The sequence below is a fragment of the Aptenodytes patagonicus genome, chromosome 23, assembly GCF_965638725.1.
Source record: "Aptenodytes patagonicus chromosome 23, bAptPat1.pri.cur, whole genome shotgun sequence".
Classification (NCBI taxonomy): domain Eukaryota; kingdom Metazoa; phylum Chordata; class Aves; order Sphenisciformes; family Spheniscidae; genus Aptenodytes; species Aptenodytes patagonicus.
Window position 1 is genome coordinate 5,062,424 of NC_134971.1, and position 15,479 is coordinate 5,077,902.

The 15,479-nt window shown below is 48.8% G+C and overlaps 1 protein-coding gene across 3 annotated transcripts in view; it reads left to right on the forward strand.

The window, feature by feature from the left end:
* The first annotated feature begins 10,351 nt into the window (after nucleotides 1–10,351).
* B3GAT1 (beta-1,3-glucuronyltransferase 1) overlaps nucleotides 10,352–15,479 on the forward strand; it is a 40,260-nt gene continuing 35,132 nt past the window's right edge. For all 3 annotated transcript variants that reach the window (XM_076358702.1, XM_076358701.1, XM_076358703.1), the window contains exon 1: nucleotides 10,352–10,837. The gene's annotated coding sequence lies outside the window, so the exon portion shown is untranslated. The remainder of the gene's footprint in view (nucleotides 10,838–15,479) is intronic.

The window sequence follows — 15,479 nt, forward strand, 5'->3', positions numbered from 1 at the left end:
AGCTGGCTTGTGTGTGCAACTTTGTGGGTAGATCCAGAGCTTGGTCTCAGGAAGGATATGGACTGAAGAGCAGCCTTCCCAGGAGTGTCTGTGGGCAGAAGCCCCCTTCCGTTAATCCATATGTGTTTATGGCAGTAGTTTCCCTAGTGGGAACGGCGCTGTACATCATACAGATTAGAAACTATTGTCTTCACAGGGCCATTTCCCAGTGAAGTACTGCACTTGCTCCTTTCATTGCAAGGGAAAAATGTTATTCCTGTCCTGTCTGTTTGTTTCTCAGCTGCTGGTGGAGAATGTTCTCATGTATCAGAACTAACCAGGGCAATATTTAATTTACCTGAATGGACATGAGCTGATGAACTGTTGCAAGCAACAAAAATACAGCGTGGTGTCTTGGTACTACAGCTTGCAGGCCTGAAGTGAAGCATTGTAACCAACCAAGTCTCTGAGCCCTGCTGTTTTGATTCTTTGTCTTATGCTGGCATTGAACAGCTGCATTTGTTGGAACAGAGATGGGAGGAGAAACTGGGTCAGCATCGAACGCAGCATTAAAGTGGGTATTTGCAGACCCAAGTTTATTTCGTTCTAGGAACACTTCGGGTCAGTTTGAAAACGTCCTCTGTGCAAGTGGAGCCCTGTGGCTGAAGGAAGAGTCCAGATTCCATTCCTGTCTCTGCTGTCATGCCTGTGTGAGAGAAGCATTGCAGCAGCTGTGCAAAAGGGCTTTGAGATTCAGCAACAAAGTGGTTATTTAGAAGTGAGATGTTTGTTGTTTTTATAATAGTGTGTTCCTTTGAAATGATGGGCTCAGCTCCTTGGCAGAGGATGCTGCTGGATGTGAATGCCACGCACAGCCCGCACGTCCACAGACACCGCGGACATAAATGCTCTACGTGCTGGAGACAGCCCAACTTGCAAAGCTCAGATCTGTATTCCTGCAGGAAGGGTGCACGTTTGCACATCTGTGCTTGAGTCCAAATGTTGTGCCTTTTCCTGCCTGCATGTATGTCATCAGTGTATGCTGTGAATAAGATTGCTCTAAGTCTGTGTGCTCCTGCAAGCACTGTAGTCCTTTAGGTTTCAGTCAAGGCTTGAGCTGTTTTCCTCCTGAAAGGACTTGGGCAGTCCCTCACCTGGAGTGCAGTCTGTTCACAGATGGAGCAAAACTTTAGCTCGCTTTGGCAGGTCTGCTTTAGGAGATTTGTCTCTTTCTACATGGGAATGAGTAGCTGGGAGACAAGGGAGGAAAGAGGAAAGGAGCATGAATAATGAGTAAATGTTAAATTTCTGTTTATGAAAAGGCTTTTTGATAAGTTGGTAGCCATTTAAACAGCACTGTTAATAAAATACAGTCTCTCAGAAAGGCCAGTTCAATTCTGCGCCTACATGGATTTGCAGCATCTGAAATGGATGAGATCTCTCCCCTGCTTTCGCGAGAAACAATTTATTTACAGGGTGAGGCTGTCAGACCTGCATGAACACTGCCAAACCTGGCAGGTCTGCAGAATAAGCTTTTGTTTGGTTTATATTTCTAGCTTCTTCCTTCAGCCAAAGTGTGGCCCTGCTTGAGCCACAAGCTTTGTTCTGAGAAGTATTAGACAGTCAAAAGACGGGCCCTGTTCTCGCCTGCCAGCTAGTCCTGACTGATGCTGCATGTGGTTGGCAGTGTGCTGTGTGGGATGGCTTGGAACAGAAATGAGTACTGCAAAGGTGTTGTTGCTTGAACCTCCATGGAGAATAAAAGCCTGATTTCTCTCTTTAGCTGGGAATTAGTTTGGGGAGTGACTCACTCTGCTGTCCAAGTAGCTAACGCTGCCTGCAGGATTATCCTGGCTGCTGCAGCTTGGACTCCGCACTCACATTGTTCCAGTTACTCAAGTGGGTGCCACTTGGCCTTAAAATTTGTGATTGTGGTTTCTTTTTCTTTGCTGCTTGCTAAGCTAATGAGGTTATCAAAGAGAGAGGTGGGAGGATCCACTGGGAAAAGTCAGAGATCTTTCATGGCATTGCCAGAATGCCAGAGCTCAACCTGGTCTAGCTTGTGGCATCATTTTTTACCAGGAGAGGTCAAACACCATGAGCTTTGCATCTACTGTCTGTAGGAAATTAATGTTTCTGTTCCACTGGAGCCTATGGCTCAGAAATAATGACCCGGTGAGAGGCACACCAAAATAGTGCATGGAAAGGTCATGATAACAATTACAGGAGAGTAATAAAAGCAATTAAGTATTCATAGCAGCTTATTCCTTTGTAAGGGTGGAGATGTCCCATTTTAGAGAGGAGCAGAGGTCATGCTGTAGAAAGATGATGAGCGTATTTGATGTGGCAGGTGATGGATTCCCTGACTTGAGCAGGGTGAGTGTCCTTTTCATCTGGGTTTAGGGCAGTGCAGGAGCAGGAATCAGCATAGATTATGAAGAAGCCTTCCCTTACACCTGCTCTGAAGGCTGTGAGGCAAGAAGCTGCAGAACTTCCTCGTGCTGTGGAGGGGAAGCGAGCATCTGTGCCAGATCCCAACGGTGGTACCAGTCCTCTAGGGAGAGAGAGCAGCAGCATGCTGGAGCTTTCAGCATCCTTAGTGCGAAGATGCACATCCTCTGTGGCTTCGACATCTAACTCTACTGCTGCGATGCCTCTCCATTCCTGGGCTGGATCTAGTGGGCTGGGAACATTCCTAACAGCAGAGGCTTTATCTGCCGCGCTGCAGGCTTGTTCCTTCATCTCTGCCAAAGGGTTTGTAGCCTGCATCCTCTACTATGCAAAGGCAACATTTTACTGCCAAGGTGATGGTGTAACTGAGATTTAAGGCCTGTGTGTGTGCAAAACCCTGCAGTGTCTGAAATGGAAGTAGAAACACAGTCACCTTCAATCTGTTTTTTTCTATGATTCACAAGGGGACTTCTGGGCCTTGAAAAGAAAACGCGTATCCCATGCCAATAGATAAATGTTGCAACGCTTACTGGTGCATTAACAGTGTTTTCAGTGCAGGATTGATACCAAATCATTGGGTGAGTGTGTATGCACATCCCATCAGCTTTATCAATGACAATGTTGTTGCTGTTGAAATGGGTGAGGAAGCAGGCTCAGAGTTAAGTGCCTTGCACATTTGGAGTCAGCAGCAGAGCTGGAAATTGGACCCTGGTGCCTTGGCTCTCAATCCTCTGCTAATCACAGCACCGGAGGTGAAATGAAACCCTTCTCCAATCTTCTACTGCTAGTGCCCAGGGCTAGGAGGCACATCTCCTCCCTCTTGGAGCAGCTGGAGTGGAGGTACAGGTGGAGGGCTGTCACTGCTGTCTGGGGCTGGAGAAACTCCTCGTGCTGCTCGTCTAGGATGCTGTGGGGATGTCGGCTGCTCTTGCTGAGTTGGAGGGACTGCAGTAACACTCCCCGCTACTAACCCCGGACTGCTTTTGTTTAGTTCTCTGATTCTATCAGAAAGCAATGTGCTTTGCTCCCTTGTTGTTGGGGGGTGTGGGGTGTGGGGTGTGTTTGTTTAACAGTAATTTTGCCTTTGTTGCCAAAGCTGCAAGTAGGGCTGGGCCGAGGGAGGAAGTGTAATTAAAGTTTGCTCAGACAAAGGCGTTTGGTGACGAGATGCAGTGTTGCTGAATCCACAAGGGGCACAATTAACTGATAAGAGTAAACTAATTGTTATTCATATTAAATTAGGGCACAGGTGATTTGGAAAATCTATAGACACTCCCATATGCTTTGCAATTTTGCATTGCAGATTATGGTTTTATAAGGCCCTTCTGGGATTTGGATTATAGAGGCAAAGTGTGGAGCTGTATCTAAACTGAACATACTCTTTCCTGATTAACTACATGATAAAAACATAAATGTGCACATCAGAGCATTTATCACTATGTTCACATACTAATTTTTCTTTTCCAGGCATGAACACAACAGTTTTTTGTAGATCCAAGTGATTCTGTTTAGTGGCAGCTGGATAAACCCAGACAAGGTGATGTGATCCCATGTTGTCACGTAATAGTTTTGAGATGGAGGTTAATAGCAGGGAATTGGCATATGGCAGGGACATGACTGCCGCAGGAGTGGTAGGAGATGCTGAGATATTTGCTGCTGGTTCTTTTGTGCTGTGCTGTCATGGTCTGTGAATATTTGTAGGCAAGAGGCAGCAGGGCCATGCTCACCCTGGCAGGATGAGGTGAGGCTCCAAAGAGGTGCAGTTTGCCTGCACGCTGCACAGGAATGGCAGGCTGCTTGAGCTTTTGGAGCAATTCTGCATCAGGCTCTGTTGGTTTAAAAGAGCTCTGAAATGAATATTTATAAACGGGACACGAAAAAAGAGTCTAAATTGCTTGTGTGATCTTGGGACGTGTGAGATATTATGATTATTTATGCGCTTCTATGTCTCGCTTTATCAGTTCATTGTGTTGCAATCCCAGAGTGCCACAAACTGCTCTTGAAGGAGGTTCTCTCTCAGTCAGATCCAAAGCTGCCTGGCAATGCAGTGGTAGATAATGTGGGAACATCAGAGCAGGAAGTGGGGCAGAGCACGTGTCAATAGCAAGGCTAAAGTATTAAGGCAGAGAGAAATGCAGGCCTTTGGCTTGGACTTGCTGGTAAGTCTCCTGAGCCCTGCAAACAAAAAGGGCCTGTGACTTCTGTCATCTGCAAGTCCCCATTTGGGGTTGTCTCACTTAACACACTGAGAGACCCAGCAGTAATTCCAGCGGTGCATACGTGTTCTTGCTTCCTCTCCTCTCTTCTGGTCTCAAGCTGTGGCATCCAGAGCAAAGACAAGAGTTTCCGACCTGTGTGATGGGTGTGTGGAGGGTTGGGTGGAGCTTAATTACAAAGCAATGTGAAGAGAGCTGGATTGCTGTTTATGTTTGTTTGCTAAGAGGGTGCTTCCCTATAAATTAAAATCCCTCAGAGAACAGTTTGGATGTATGTGATTTAGCACTGTCTGGGTTGCGCTAGTCTCTGAACAATCTCTGCCTTGGATTCTGGCCAAGATAACGACCGGAGAAAGGCTGTAGCTGGACAAGGAGTCCAGGGGTTATTGAATCACTCCTGCCAACTCCCAGCAACGTGCTAAGCCATTTCCTTTTAGATGTTCCCCTGAGTTAGGTTTACCTATGATGGGTCTTTAGCCCGTGAAGAGTTTCTTCCAAGATGTTAAGAAGCACCAGTGTCCAAGGGGAGCTCTGTGCAAAGTGTGGCTCTCCTTTCCTGGGCTCTGAACTGATGCAGGCTCTGTCTCTCAGCAGTGCAGAGAAGAGGGGTCTTGCGTTAGGCTGAGGTATCTTTACTGGAGGAAATCCCAGTGGCAAAATACCAGGCTAGAGCTTAACTTGTTTGCCGATTTGAAGGGGAGAGCACCACCTGCTGATATGTCACCACGGCTTTTCTTTTGGTCTCCCCAATGCTTGCTCTGACCTGCTCCTAAATGTGTTTTGCATGTATCTGTGAAGCATCCTGAGGGCATGCTGAATCCACACGTCAGGGTGTATAAATGCCCTCTGTGCAGGTACAGAGCCTTGATGGGGTCAAACAGCTCCTGACAGGCAGTGCTGCCAGAGAAGAGAGTATCTCCCTGTCTTGGCTTCAAGGTAAAGATGGGCCATACTCAGGGAATGGTTTTCCTCCAAAGGTCCTTTTGGACATTCATTGTATCAGGTGGATCAGTGCCCTGCTCGTCTTCCAAAGCCTGTTGTTGGTGTCTGGTTCCTTGCGTCTGTCTGAGGGCACTGCCCAGCTGGGAAGTGCTGAGTGATCAGTCTGTGTCTGTCCGCTGCTCATTCGAAGGCTGGTCGCAGAAGTCGAGCTGGGTGATGAGGAAGGATCTCTGATAGCTTGTGTAGGTGAAGCCTGTGAGATAGACTTTTTGAGTGGAACATAAGGAGATTTTGGATGGGATGACAGTGTTTATTGTTGCTTGCTGTACCTTTACCAGAAGAAAAAGCAACCTTGGCTTCAGAGTAGATTTGTCACAGAATTATCCGCCAGTTTCCCCCCTGCTGAAGCCCAGTAGACTAAAAGGCTGGTAATTGCTCTCTGTAGCACAGCAACAAGGGCAATAGCAGCATGCGCTGGAAACGATCTGTGCAAATAGCAGAACGTGTTGCTCCACTCCATAAGAAGCTTATGCTCTGCTTGAAAACCTGTTGGCCTCTGTTTGGCCCTTGGAGAATAATAACTGGGCTAGCAGGTGCTTGCTGGAGGATCTTTTTTTTGCCCAGTATGCACATGTCAACCAAATTAGGAGCAAGGATCCGTTCCAGAGAGTGGGTTGGACAGTGGTGCTTAAAGGGAGCACCATAAATAGGTTGAGGGGTTTTGTTGCATGGAGAGTTAACACGAGTGATTAGTTTGATTTGTGGTTATGAGCAGCTACTGCTCAGCCCTCCTGTGGGAAGAAGGGGAATTGTCTAAGGTTGGCAAAGGGGCCAAGCTTTGAGGGTTTTTTTCTTCATGGCCCCTCCCAGAGCCTAGGGTCCCTCTCATCTGCATGACAAGGTAAGTGGGACTATCAAATGAGGTTCTCCCTTCCTAATGTCAAGGTTGGCTCTGGAGAGCTCAGGCATGTCATTTCAAAAACTGGACCATCTTTTTCCTCGTCCTGTTTCTGTAGGTATCTCAAGTCTGGCACCACAAGGTGGTAATAATCTGGAGCCCAGCCTGTGGGCTGAGGAAACTCCCAGAAAGCCTGAGGCGAGGTAGTTCCCATGTTCAGGCTGCCTGTTGCCTGAAAACAAGACAGCACTGCTGGAGGGAGTGAAGCTGTGATTGGGGTAGCAGGGGAGGCTGCCAGCCAGGTTAGACAGGGAAACGTGGACCACATCAGCCCTTGGGTTGCTCCAGCTGGTACGCTGCTCCCTTGCAGCAGCCCAGCACTGTGCTTGTGCGTGCACCACAGAAACGTACCCTGCTATTTGTTGAATATTTGCCCTCGCGCTCTTCCCTTTGCCCTGCACTGCCTCGGCTAATGAGGTTATTGTTTAGCCGGAGAGAGGCATCCGCTCGTGTTTGTGCCTGGCAGCAGCATGGTTCCAAGCAGAGATCCTCCTGACAGTGCCAGATGGTGAACTGCAAGCATGGGGAAGAGGGGGAAAGGGAGCTGCAGCTCTGCCCCCTTCTGGGAAAAAAGCCTGGTAGGAGTGTGTCTGCCCCTGCTCTGCTGCTGCGTGGCTTTGGAGTCTGGAAGGGGGAGACGGTCAAGGAGCGGGCCTCCGGATGGCTGGGGCAGGCAGAGTGTGTCAGGCTGTGAGCATCTAGTTTAGGTTTTCTTGTGCCTCCAGTCCTGTGGTAATAAACCTTACATAAACCTAGCCGGAAGCACAGCATTAATATTTAAAGAATGACATTTAAGGTATTGAATAAATGCTACGTTCTCCAGAAGAATATCTCTGTGTGTGTGTGTGTGTGCGGGCACATGCACACTTCGGGCTTTGTTTTCCTTTTATAGTGGATTGTTGCATGTATGTATTTTACTCGGGGTATTTTGTGCTATAATAAGAAGGGGAAGGGAGCGGGAAAATATTGCTCTGTTTATATACACTGCTGTCAACAGTGATGCTGCGTGTTTCAGATTCGCATGCTCTGTGAAGCACTCTGGATTCCAGGCAAACAACACCCTTCCCCCCTTTATCCCGGGATCCTTCGGGAGGATTGCCTGAGCCTCTCCTCCCATACCCCTCTTGCTGGCAGGCTTGCCCTCTCCTGGAATTTGGCTCTGGTGAATGTGGCACACTCCATACCGTGCATGCAAACAAGTCGATATGCTAAGGTTCAAAGGGACAACCTTGGAAAATGTCAGAGCAGCGTCTCTGCTCCATTGTTCTGCTGCTCTGATCACAAAAAGGAGCTCTGAGTGAGTCAGGCTGTAATTTTCAGCTGGGGGGGCAGGGGAGGGACGCAGCAATGCCTCTTGGTATGTGTCTATGTCCCTCCTGAGCTTCTTTGACACTTTTCCCAGTGCCTTTCACCTTTGTGAGTCTTCGGAGACACTGAAGCAGGGCTGAGCCTGAAATGTTACTGCTCACCCATAATTTCTACAAATCTTAGGCGCAGCACATCTCCTCTCCCTCCTCCCTGACTTTTTATGTGTTTAGGTTTTGTGGCAGGAGCGTTTTTATGTCTCTTCTCCCTTGTTTTCCCCTCTCTCACCTAGCCCTGAAATAGTCAATGAATGTACCCTTTCTTATCTCTTGATATAGGCCTCAAGGGACAGTTCCTTCCTATCCATCTCCTGAATGCCATAACAGCAGGTAGCTTGGGACATGCTGGAAAAGCGCTGGGTCTGAATCTGCCCTTTTGATATAAGTGGACATTATGCATTTTTAATAGACATAGAGTTCAGTGAAATCCTTAGTACTAGCTGAATTGGCACAAAATTCCCAGGCAAGTAGTCTTTGGAGCTGATCTCTCCCTAGGCACCTTGCAGAAAATGAGACCAAGGACAAAAAAAGGCCATGTTCCCTTTGATTGCAGGAATTGCTCCTTTGTTTTACAGAGGAGGTGGCTGAGCAGAAGTTAGCCTAGCTGTGCAGTCTCTTTAGCTCTGCGTGAAGGATTCTGGATTGGCAGTCCTTGTTCATCCTTGTTCATCCACAGAGTAGGTGTAGCATGAGGCTGTTACAAAGCACCTTCCTTCAAGCATCACCCTCCATGGACAGTAAGTACTTCAGCACTGGCCTGGAGGCATCATCTCCCTGGTTTGTCCAGTGCAGGCCTTGCCAGTCTGAGCAATGCTCACTTCCACCTGAGGCAGTGGCTTGGGGCCATGCGTGGAGTCCTCCAGCTTGCTTCACTTCAGGGGGAAAGAGTATGGGAGCTGCTGTCCGTGGCCCTGTGATGGTGCAGTTAGGATTTTTCAGTGTGTCTTGATGCTTGCTACTTTGTGGGTAATGCTTTGACTTCCAAGCTACATAGCAGACATCTCTGCTCCCAGGTACCCCTCGAGATCCACAAGTTAAAACTGGGGTCTGAATGCTATAGGTTCAAAATGAAAAGCCTGATGAAAATTGTGGGAGTCACTGGGATTGCTCCACAATATGGACCTCAGCTCCCTGAGTACTGAAGCTTTTCACAGTAACTGGAAGGCTGTGGTTTTTTCTTTGTTGTTCCTTTTTTGGTAAAGTGTAAGCAAATCTGTCTATACCTACAGGTTACCATGGCACTGTAATCTTACCAGATCTGGAAGAGAGGGATTAACAAGGGAGTAGCTGTAGCTGTGGATCTGTGCATGTCCACTGTAGAACACGTAGCCAGGAAGAGATGGTATGGAGGGGTTGATCTGGTTGGAAGCAGGTGAGCAGGCAGCAGTGGCAGGGCAGGTAAAAGGTAACTCGCTTCCAACCTCAGGACTGACTTTTAGCTCACGTTAAACTGTCCAGCTGTGAGTGTGGCATTCAGAGGCATACATACTGTGGTGTTCAGCCATCTCGGAGAAATCTGCTGCTGAGCATGAGTCAGCCTTGCCTGGGTTAACTATTAAAGGGCAGTATCAGGAGGTAAGATCTTTACTGTGCTCCCCAGCCCCTTCAAGCCCTGCGTCCTCCAGGTGGTCCCTATGAATGAAGGGAGTATCCCTAGGGTCCCGCTGCACCATTAGAGGTCACAGAAGTGTCCTGTCTGTCCACTGGGCTTGGTGCAATTGTCCCCAGATTAGGGGCAGCCCTAGTCACATCCAGAGCCTCCTTCTAGTGGGGGAAGCATGTTCCTGCGGTCCTTTGCCCAGTGCCAGGGCCCTTAGTCAGCTGCCAGGGTGGACGTGGGGGTACCTTGCTATTTGGGTAGGGATGGCTGAGTGGGGCCATGGAAAGACATGGTGCTAGACAGAAGAGGAGTTGCATGAGATCTAACAAGTCTTACCCACTGCTTGCAAAGCCCAAGTGGACTCAGCTGGGGAGCCATCAGTCTGGGCATGGAGGCATGCATGATGAGGAGTGGAGGGTGCTTCCACTAAAGTGCGCTTGCAGAAAGTGGAGCAGAGCTCAGCCTGCCTTCCTGAGAGGCAGGAGGGGAACCTTGCTTTCCACCTAGCATATGGTCACTGCTTTCTCTCAGAGAGGTGCTGAGCCTCCTCACCAGCAAGACCCTTCCCTCACGCCCAGCCCTTCCTAGCCTCACACTTTCCATTTGCCTGCTGAGCTGGGAGAGCGTCTCCCCTAGCCTGTGGCTGCAAACTCAGTGGGTGATGCTGTGGAGTGAGGAGAGCAGGAACCAATTCCTTAAGGGGCCATCTCAGAGCCTTCCCTGGCTTTTCCTCCCGTCGCAGGGCGAAGTGCCCCTGCCTAAGTGGAATAAATTGGTACAGACCATTAGCAGCGCAGGTCCTCCTCTGGTGGGGGGGAGGGAAGGGGCTGTCGGCACTGCTCTGGATACAAAGCAGCCAGCCACGCTCTGGCTCCTTCCTCCCGCACCCTGTTGGCCTCCTCCTCCTCCTTCTCCTCCTCCTCCCTGTTTGCACGCTCCCTCCCTCTTTCACTCTCTTTCTTTCCCTTAACGCCACGCTGCAGAAAGGCAGACCTGGGGAACCGGAGGTCCACAGAGGCAGTGGAGGAGGAAGGAGCTCTCCAGTGCTGTTTCTTTGAGAGTGAAACGGGGAGGCAGAAAGGCAATGAAGGAGTGTCTTGGTTGCTGCCTGGATTAAGAAAGAATACATTAAAAAAAAAAAAAATCTGGACCCAACAAACGAGGAGAAAGGGAGGAGAGAAGGAGGAGGAGGTTGCTGGGGGGAGCCCACTCCAGTGGGTGAACAGCCGCTTTGAATCGTGCCTCTGTTCCCAGGGATTAAAGCGTGAATGGGAGCAGCTTCCCAGCCACGATGGAGAGAGAAGGCGGTTCAGGCTATGGGAATAAGGTAACTCTTGCCTCTTGCAGGCATTGCATGGCTGAGCTGAGCAGGACAGAGATCCTTTATGCACAGGGCTGGGTGTGTGTGTATGTGTGTATGCAGCGGGCAGGGAGTGGGAGGAAGCAGGAAAGACTCAAAGCGATTTTTCTACCCCTCCCAGTGTATTTAAAGAATGCAGAATGGGTCCCGGGGGCTGCAGTGCTGGAGATGACTTTGCCCCCCCTTTTTCAGGCTGCTTTGCCTGAGGACACCAGGCTGCTTTGCCTGGGGAAGGCTGAGTGGGTTATGGGGAAATATGCCCGTGTCTCTCCTGCAGGAGCGTTGTGCTCCCAGCCTTGCCCTCCCAGACCTGCACCTGCTCTGGGGCTCCTCTCATGGGCTTGCGTGCGGCTTTCGGGGAAGCTGCGTGGGCACTACAATGGCCCCGCGCCCTTCCAGCCCGCCGATGCATCTGTGCAGAAAGACGGGAGGGAGGTGAGCGGCGACTGAGAGAGTTGCTTTTCTCTTCCCTTGGTCATCCTCTGCCTTTTCTTTGCAACAGAAAGGGATGGGATTTAGGAGGAGGGGGAACTGAAATCCCTTTCATTCGTGCCAGCAGTGGTGAGAGCCAACTTTGAGGCTGCTTAAAGGGAAAAGCTTTCTGAGTGCTATCTTTTGGAGGAATAGGAGATGGCTGAACGATGCTTTGCCATCCGAGGAGTGATCTCTGTGTCGTGTTATGTTGTGGGAGTGGGTGGGGATGAAAAATAGTGGGTTTGGGGGAGAAAGTCCATGGTGATCAATGAAGCTGTCCACAAATGATGCTTTCCTTTTCCCTGCTGGGCCTCTCTCTGACTCAATTCCTGGGTCTCTGACCCTGAAAGTCCTAATTTCTCTCAGTCAGACCAGAAAGCGCAACTTCAAATAGTATTGGGAGGTGGCTTAGCCCAGATGTTTGGGAGAGCACTGAGGAGAACCTGATGTTTCCAGCTGTGGAGCCTATATCCAGTTAATCCCAGCAAGTAGAGGTCTTGGCTGGGCGTCCCTCACTATCTTTGGCAGGATCTTGCTGCTGCAATATCCATTTGTTCTGTGCTGTCTGTCAGATACCCCCTCCTCCCCTTGCCTTCGGGGGCTTCTTGATGGGTCTTGGCATGGGGTTAGGAAGCATTTGCTTTGGTTACTTAGATAATGATGTGTCACAGAAGTGCCCACTTATGTGCACACAGTGCAGAAAGTCATGAGCCTCACTGTGCCATCAATTGACGTAAGAGCTTGTATACACATCTAAGGAGCTTATGGTTCAATGTTATGGACTGGAAGAGACTATGCAGTCTGTTGCATAGGTCTGTACGTACTTGTCTAAGTTGTTAGCGTCCCTGAACATCTACAGTGAGGTGTCACCAACTTGTGTAAATGAGTGAAGTTGGGTGTGTTTGTGCATGCACATAAATATGGAAGAAAGGCTCTGTAAATGTACAGTGGAGCTTCAAGCCATTCTTTTGTTTCGTGAGTAATCTTGGCTCATATGAGGAAATTTTCCTAACTCACCCAAGATGCATCTTGCTTGCCTTGTTTGTGTAATTAGTCCTTCTCTGTACACAGATCTCCAATGTGAATGAATTGACCAAGATTTAGCTAAAAGGTTACAGTGGTTGGGATTGCTTGGCTTACCTGACAGAGTTGGGATCAAAAAGGTGTGGGGAAAATGGAGGCACTCGGGAAAAGAGGGTAAAATATCTTCTTTCTGTATGTAGCACCCAGCTCTGTTTTCTGTGTCAGCTTCAAAGCATTGAGGAATATGGAAGATGTTCTGGTGAAGGAATTGAATAATTAGACAGTGAAAAAGGGTATTTCTCCCAGGAGGGTTAATTCTGTGATAGGCGCCAAAGCTTTGGAAATGGCCAAAGCCAGCAGGACAGTGGATGCTACTAGAATGGGAAGGTAGCTGACCAAAAATTTTATCTTCCTGGTTGAATATGTATGGGTGTATGAAAGACAGAGGAAGAAAAATGAAATTGGTGATGTTGGCTCTGAGTACTTTCCCATTTCATGCAGCTGAGTTATAAATCCCTCCCTGCACCCCCCCTGTAGGCATTCCTAGTGAAACGCTGTCAGCTTCTCTGGCAGAGCACTGTGAACTTGGAGTCGTTAGCAACGCAGTAGCAGCTTTAATGAGAGCTGGCTCCCTCCAAGCTGGGCTGACCCGAGGAAGGTGCAGAAGAGGGGACCCAAATCTCATGTCGTTTCAGTTCTCTAGGACAGGAAAGTAAGAGGGCATCCATAAAGGTCTCCCTCCACATGCATGTGTCGGCAAGGAGGAGAGGGGGAGAGCTTTCCCACTTGTTAGTTGGCATCCAAAAGTTTCCTGACCCATCGAGGTGGCTCATAGTGGAGGGTGAATGCAAAGAGGGGATAGTGCCCCAACCCTAGGAAGGGACTGTCACCTTGTATGCGTCACAGGCCTGACATGGTGCCACTGGGGTCAGCGGTTCTATTCTCCTGTGGCTTTGTCCTCATCAGGGCAGTGTCTCACAGAGCTCCAGCCAACTACAGCAATGCCTGGGTTTGCTCTCCTTCCTCTCTCGAGCTGCAGTGTTGTTTTGCGTCTTTCTGGTTTTTGCTCTGCAATTGTGCACCTTCTGAGGCAAGAAGAGTAGCGAGTGCCTCCAGTGTGCAGAGCCCTGTCAGTTTTTAGCATGCTCACAAATGCTGCATCTTTCTGGCAAACAATTGCTGTAGCTGGGAGATCTGGCCTAAGCTGACCAAGAAATCTTCCAGTAACAAAATGTGAGCACACGCTCTCCCCTTGTGTGAAACTGGCTGCTCAGTGTCAAAATAATGCTTTCTGAAAGGAAAACAGCGCGTCTGCCCTTTTAATCTTTTCCAGCACCCTCATGTTGCAACAGCAGAAGCCTTGGGAAATGAAAAGAACTGTCTTTTAAGGGACACTAGGGCAAATGTTGCAATTCATTTTTTAGTGTTTCTTGGAGACCTGCCTTTTGCAATGCTTTTGTTCTCTCTTGCCCTTGTTCTATTTCTACAAGCTCAAAAAAAAGTTGCACAAAAGCAGTTTTTTCTTCTTCAAACAAAACCCAGTGGGCAGATTTGAATCCATAGGAAGACAGGATATGGTCCTTTCTTGCATCACTGTGCATTTTGTCTTGCAGGGATGAGCAGTGCCAGAGGCTGCCTGGCTTCCAGGGCTGCTTTTCATATGGGCTTACCAGCAAGATCTCTGACTTCTGGGGACGTGGCAGGCCTTGGTCAGCATCTTTCTCCGTGGGTGATGCCTTCTGTGGCTTTCTCGCCCTCCACTTCTTCTGCAGCCCTCCATTGCATGCAGTAGCTTTGAAAAGTTAGGTGGGCTGGAGCTGTAAGTCTTGTTTGGGGATATGGCTGGAGGTGCATTTGGTGTGGCTTCAACCCACCCGAAGGCAAAGCATCTTCTGGAAGCAATGTCATTGGAAGGGCCCTCTGCAGTGTATTTTTCAGGGGTCTTTGTTCTCTGTAACATGTTGTCTTTTATGCTTTGCTTGTGGAGATCCTGAATCGGTTACCTACCAGTGTTTTGCTTCTCTGATGGCAAGAGAAGTGATCTTTGCCAAGCACAAGGTCTGAAGAGTGAGGATAGATTCTCCCTTTTTCTCCTGTGAGCCCCAACTGTTTGTGTTTGGGTTGGCAAGTTGACATCAGGGCTGGATTCACCTTCAGAAGCTAATAAGGGCTTTGCTGAGTGGAGATCACAGGGTGTGGCCCATAATTAATCTTCATATCCTGATCTAGACACGTGGACCACCCCCAAGTGCTCTAAGTAATACAGCATATTAGTCACTATTGAATATATCCTCCTACATTTTTAATGGGAACTCCACGCCTCCAGGGAACTGAGGCACTGAGAGATTGAGGAAGTAATTGAGAACAATTCACTGTGCTAGGGAGCAGATCCCGGTCTCTTGCAGTGCTAATGGCTTTGTCCCACAAATTTAGCCAGTTTAGTCCTCCTCCTGTTCTTGACCCTCTCCGTCTGTGGATATGTTAGTTGTACCAAGTGGCACTTTCCAAGGCATGCTGTTCACAGGCTCATAACCTTATGGGTACCTGTACTGTGCCTGGAGCACACTTGCACAGGCAGCTTTGCACAGCTATGTTTTCCATCCTGACCTGTGTATAGAAGTGTGGGTTTTTCCCCTTGTACAGCTGTGTGCAGATGCACACACACTCTGTGTTTCTGTCTGAGAAATGCCCTGTCCTGCCCGAGTACCACAGCCTTTAAACAATTTGCCAGCTGCAGTGGTACCTCAGAAATCCCTCCAGCTATCCTATCCATATGAGCCATGGGGAACACAATGTGATCTGCCTGGCAGCGACAGCAGAATAAATATGAAATGCTCAAGATCCCCCTCCTGCCTGGATCTGAGCTGTTTTCCTAAAGACGGGACAAGAGCTAAGTTTCTGTACAAGGCTTCCTGCGTTTCTTGTGCTGTTCTTTAAGAGCAGGTGATGTATTTATCTCTCAAAGGGTGTGTTAATGCATTGGTCACTGCTGGCCCAGCTCCAGCCTGTATGCTGCCCTGGAATGCTATTTTTGTTAGTTCCTGAGATGTGGTTTGATACTCCAGAGTCCTTGGTGCTGTGAACATCTAGTCTCTGCACCGGAGCTTGGCAT